Genomic DNA, 6,031 nt, shown 5'->3' on the forward strand with positions numbered 1-6,031 from the left:
TGGAGGCTCTTGTCCCCGTGGAAAAATATTTTCATGCTCCATTTCAAGTCTTAGCAGTCAGCTGTGTCTAGTCTTGACAAGAAAAGGGGTGCTTCGAATACCTTAAGAGTGGTGGAAGGGATATGTTTTCCAGTTGTGAAACACAAAAGTGTTGAAAATATTTTCCTCATGTTTGAAAAACAAAGCAAAATGAAGCACACAGTAAAACCAATGAGTTAATCTTGATTAGGAACAACATGAAAAATACCACTGTGGAATCTGTGCAATTAGAGCTGAATAGAAATTGCTTTATAACCTGAACTTGTACACAACAGGGGAGCCAGATTGTTTTAGCTGACTGAGTTACTCAGGTTTTGTGACTACGAGAGCATGTGGTCTTTCTCCTGTCACGTGGCAGGACCCATGGACAATATGAACATTTAGTGGGGATGTGGAAGGTCCAGTGATTCCCACAAAAGTTTGGCTTATTGTCTTTCACTAATCCATAGATCTGCACAGTTATTTCGCTGTGTGCTCCAGGTTTGCTGTAGGGTTGGTCAGATGGACTTCTGCACTCTCACCATCTGTCATTTCCAGAAGTAATTCAGGGCATGCAGGGAGGAGGCCATGAGCTGCAAATTATTCTGGCAGGATGCTTCCAGCTATTGTCTTGTCTGGGGACTCTTGCTTGTCCTGTAACCAGAACATGTCTGTAACCCGAGGGGCTGGGAGAAGATGGTGGCCAGGTGTGGGTTGCTGCAGAAGCCAGGAAAATTAATTTGGCCTGTGTGTGCTCCCAGCCACCCCCCGTAAAACTAGATGTAACCCAGAAGACCAGATAAAATGGCTTCTTCATGTCTAACGTTGGTAAGCACCTGTATCTTTAGAAGGCCAAGAGACCTTGGTCAGATAGCACGGGCCTCATTTTATGGTATCTTTCTAGAGGTATTATAACACCCCGCCCCCCCCCCCCAAAAAAAAAAAAAAAAAAGAGGCATACTTTGTTACTAGATATACGCTACTTCTGCAAATGCCTTCTTAAGAAGGACAGGACCATAGTGCCCAGGTTTTGTTCTCACAGATCCATTGAATTGATCTTGGCTCAGTTACTTGTTTGGTATATTGCAGATGCAGACTTCCACAGGGAAGAATAGTGACAGCAGTACTGAATGTTTAAACAAGTACTTGACCTATTCAAAATGCTAAATGTTGGATAGTGCCTCATGTTTCTGGGAAGCAGAAAAGCATCTTTTTTGTAATACAAAAAGGAGATGCTGAATTACAGGCAATTTTTTTTTTTCCAAGCTCTTCTGTGGACAGCTACATCTGATGGCAATATAGAGGAATAGACTAATTTTGAATCAAAAAACTAGTGGAAATCAGGCACGAAATGATTTAAATTAATAGATTTCCATGTGAGCAAAACAGGTGTGAGATAAAAATTAGACTTGAAAAATTCTGCTAAGTTGGATATCCTGGCTCCCCATCCATGCATGATTTATTAGTTCTGGCTGCCTTTCCATTCTTGTTCCTTTTTCGTTAAAGAAACGGGGGGGAAAGCATGAATTAACCTGTGATACACAGCTGTTTATTTAGCAACTTAACTCCTAAAGTTTCCTAGGAAACAATCCTGTAAAATAAAGGCCGGATTTTGTTACTTTTTAAAGTCAGGAGCAACCCCACTGAATTCTGAGAAGTTACAGTAAAGTAGAACGCTGTGACTTAGTCCTTCTTTTTATATTATCTAATCATGACACATAGGACAGATTTTTTATATAGGAAACTCGTTTTTGCGCTCCATTCGAAACCAAAACATCAGTCAGACTGGTTTTGTAAACTGGTATGCTGCAAGAGAGCCACATACCATGGAAAGAAACGTAAGAAGCCCAAATCTTTGTGATTTGTAGAGTGCTTGTGAGAAAACAAACATAATAAATACAGACAGAGATAGCTCTGCACATACACATCACCAAGTTCTTAATTAACCCAGGGTTCATTGTAACATGGGAGTAAAAAACTTCAGAGCAGCTTTTTTGAGGTGAACCATTAATTTTTCATCGAAAGACATTAGTACAAGCAGACTTGAGTATGTCTTGTGCATGTTGTTTGTTCTCCCCATTCTCTGCAGTGACACTGGAGTTCCCATTTTACCCTTTTGGTTATATTTGCCCAGATTCTTGTGTGCTGTTACCATGCTCTAGTATCAGCACTATCCAGTCTGTTTTCTAACTAACTTATCATGCCTTGACTAGACACCACCCTGCTGCTTTCTATTTTTCAGAGGCCCTTTTAAATTATCTCTTCTCAGACAGTTTCTTACTGACGTCTGATGTCTGCAGCAGTTTGTTTATCATGGGGAAAAAAAAGGCAGATTCATCATGGGATTTTCTTTGCTTTTGATGCTGCTACAATAAGTTAATTTGTACAGTATTGTGACTAGAAAACAGTGAAATGCCCCAAACCAAAACCTGCAATGTAAACCACTCCAAACCCACAAAATTTAAAAGTGAACCTTGTAGATCTTCAAATTGTGTTTCTTGCTCTAGAAATGGGAAAACTTTTGGTTGTGAGAAAGAATTTTGTTTTCCCAGCTGTTGGCACCCTGTAGAACTTCTTTTAGAGATATTTTTGGGGGCTAGAACTGTCTCCATGAGAGCTCCTTCAGAACATTGTGCTCCACACACTTTCCTGTAGCATCTAGGCACCTGTTGTGGTAAGGTGTTTATTTGAAGATATCCATGTAATGGTTTTGAGGGCGTAGAGAATATAAGGTTTTTCCCATGTGTATGTTTTCAGCTTGGGATATGCAGAAATAAAATAATTTTTTGAGTTAAGATTTCAGATGAACAAACAGAAGTCACATGTTTTACGTCGGAATAACATTACCAGTACCTAGCCGTAGGGATTACATAAGAAATTCAGTTCCCACTTCGGGTTTGGAATACGATGCCTGACATAGCAGCTTCCCTCTGTCTGTTTTGCACATAACGAAGGCTTTTATGTATTTTCTTTCTCTTTCTCAGTCATTTATTCGGTACTTAATGATTCAGAAAAACTTCTGCATTTACTTAAAGACTAAAGCTATGATTCTGGTGACAAATGCAGGGTTAGTTTAAGTGCTTACACACTCCTCTCTTTATTTGAACTGATTTTCTGCCCAAGCAATGGAGTTAGAGTAAAAAACAAAAGTAGAATGCTTTATTTGCCCTCCACATGGACTTATGCTTCTGGTTTTGACATAAAGAGAATCCGTTCAGATGCGTGAAGTTATATATTGCCTCCATACCCAAACAGGATGAAAGCCCCACTGTATTTACATATGAAAGCAGCATTGTATTAGGCACTAGTAAAACCAAAGGTGAAAAGGCCCTTTGCTGAGGAGCTTAAATTGTAATTGGGTGACTAACTGGTGTGCAAGGTACGCCTCACTGCTCTGTCAGGTGCACCCCCAAGTTTTAGGTAATAGTAGGCTTGGTTTAAGATGTGGTGGTGTGATATATTGGCGAATAGGAGTGGGTGTGTGATGAAAAATTACCCACGCATAGGCATGCTTGAGCCAAGAAAATGTTGAGAACCACTTGTCTGGTTAATGCAAGACGCGGTGAGTGGCTCTAACAAAAAGACAGAAGTAGGACTGGCATGTCCTTGCCTGCTACGTGCTTTCTGAGCTCTGGTGGAGAAGGCTTTATTTTCCTTGTATTATAGACCAAGGTCTGGTGTATAAAGACATATGAAGGACTTCAGGCCAACAGGGCTGTGCAGCACTTTACGTGAGCTGTGCCTGTGGTCTCAGGAACAAGGAAAACAGCTTCCAGTCCATGGATACACATAAGTTTGCTTGGGATTCAGCTAAACAAGTGGGTTTAGAGACTAGGCTTGGGTGAAAACGTGACATTGATATCTTGTGGACTTGCAGTCTTCCTGGGATGGAAGAAATGAAGCTGATTGATTGATTGAAAAAGCAGTGAATAAAGGGGTCTTTTAAACCAGAAAAACTGAGTAAGCAGAGGTGTAAAAAGAATAGGTGAGGAGACTGAAGGCATGGATGGATAAGATGGCTGTGGTGTTATAGGGAAAGGTGTCCCTCCTGGGTAGCACTGTCCTGCTAACGGGAAGGTTAACACACATTGTGGGCTTCCCTGTCCACATTACAGTTGATTTCTTGCAAGAAATAAAGCTTGTGTTTAGTTTACAAGAGAAGAGATAACCAGTGTATTGGGGGGTGATGGGCAGGGACATGGGTGTAGCCAGAGTGATTTTACGATGTAACAGTTCTGAGTCCTCTTGGGGAAATAAGGATGTGTTTATCTCTCTGCATTGTGTGTTGTACTCTCAGACCTTTCTCAATACAAATTTGGCCTCAAATGAAAGTGGACCATCAGAAAAGTTGCAGAGAAATGTGAGACAATAGCATGGATAACAGACAGAGAAAAGACAGAATCTAGGACTTTTGTAGAGGACAAACTGTCAAGTATTGAAAATAGCCTGAATGTGCCCACCTCCAAAAAAAAGGGTGAGGATTCCTTGGGCACACATCTGGGTGGCAGAAAGAAAGGGCATGCTGCTGGCAGCAACTGAAGGTGGAGAGGAGTAGGGAGAGTCTAGGAGGGAAGGCACAAATTCATGCAGTAGAAAAACACCCGGGACGAAGTTTCAGAGAGAACGTTTCAGAGTTATTAAAGAGTGTGAGGATTTGATTACAGAAGTTTCTTTCGAAGATGAAATTATTGATGAAGACAGCTCATATATCAAATAGGGATAAACAAAGAGCTTAGGGTCTTCTGGAAATTACAATGGTTATGTCTGCAGTGCTCTATGGCAAATACTTGATCTGGCTTTGAACAAAGTAACTATTCTATGAAAAAGTACCAAGGGCATAATCAGTGAAGAGCACTCCTGTTTGCCACAGTTTTCATCAATCATTAATTGGCCTTTTTACTTTCAGTTCTGTTTTCTTCTGTTTCCACCTTGCTCAGCTCCAGACCTTTCTTCAGTGCCGTGCAGTTGCGCTGGTGCCTCAGCAGAAGTTTATGTGTTGAGGAAAGGAGTTTCCTGAACTGCTTCTGCCATAAACATTCCAGCTAAACGCTACAGCCTGGAAGGGCTCCAGAGCAGAGACCCTGAAAAACATAGCCCAGCTAGTCTGAGAGATAATAGCTGCCAAATGAGCGTAGCTGTCTGCATGGGGATATGGCTTCGACTCTTCTGTCCTTGTGTGGTTTGAAACGTGAATTAAAGTCATTAGGCTGTTTTTGCCATGCTAATGAAATGATCTTGTTCAAAGACTAATGGAGATAAGAAATCTGTATTTAATGGCCACGGAGGTCCTGGCTTGTGGCGCGGGTTGCTGTCTACTCACTTGTAGTTATGACTGCATATTGGCATATAATGTTTCTTTCTGTTAATTGTATTCTTAATGATTGAAGCACAGCCAATACATAGTGCTGATACTCAAGAACAGATATTTTTCTATCTCTAGGTCCTTTTGGTTCTTTTCCTTGTGAAGTCAATCAATCAGTTTGCCTATGATGCACCCATTTTCGAGCTGTACCACTAGTACGTTCATGCAAGAGGAGACAGGTTTGATCTGACTGGAGACAGCATGATTGAAGGTGTGTGATCATGCAGTGTGACGTGGGAGTGTTTCTCTTTACCATTTCGAGCTAATGGGTGGCAAATCGAACTCTTCTTGTACAATGAACTTAAGAGTACTACTTTGATTACATAGGCTGGACTGGCTTTATACTGTAGGTTTTGGCTTAGACAAAGTTGATAGAGACAAAAGGTAATTGTCAACATTAAAGTTAGTGGGTGAGATGAAAAGGATTATATGTGTAACTAAATGCAGTTCACATCCAGTGGAAATACTTTGCAAAAGCAGCAGATTTTATTGTGGTTCTGTATTGAGGTCAGGCATAGCTCTTTTTATCAGGAAAAGCATTGAAAATGTTCTCCATGAGATGCAGAATGCTTTCCAAAGCTTCCCAAATACATGAGGAACAAAGTCAGTGCAGTAACCACCAAAGAGACAGAGGGTGCTGCTCACCAATGG

Source organism: Aptenodytes patagonicus, chromosome 1 (genome assembly GCF_965638725.1).
Source record: "Aptenodytes patagonicus chromosome 1, bAptPat1.pri.cur, whole genome shotgun sequence".
Taxonomy (NCBI): domain Eukaryota; kingdom Metazoa; phylum Chordata; class Aves; order Sphenisciformes; family Spheniscidae; genus Aptenodytes; species Aptenodytes patagonicus.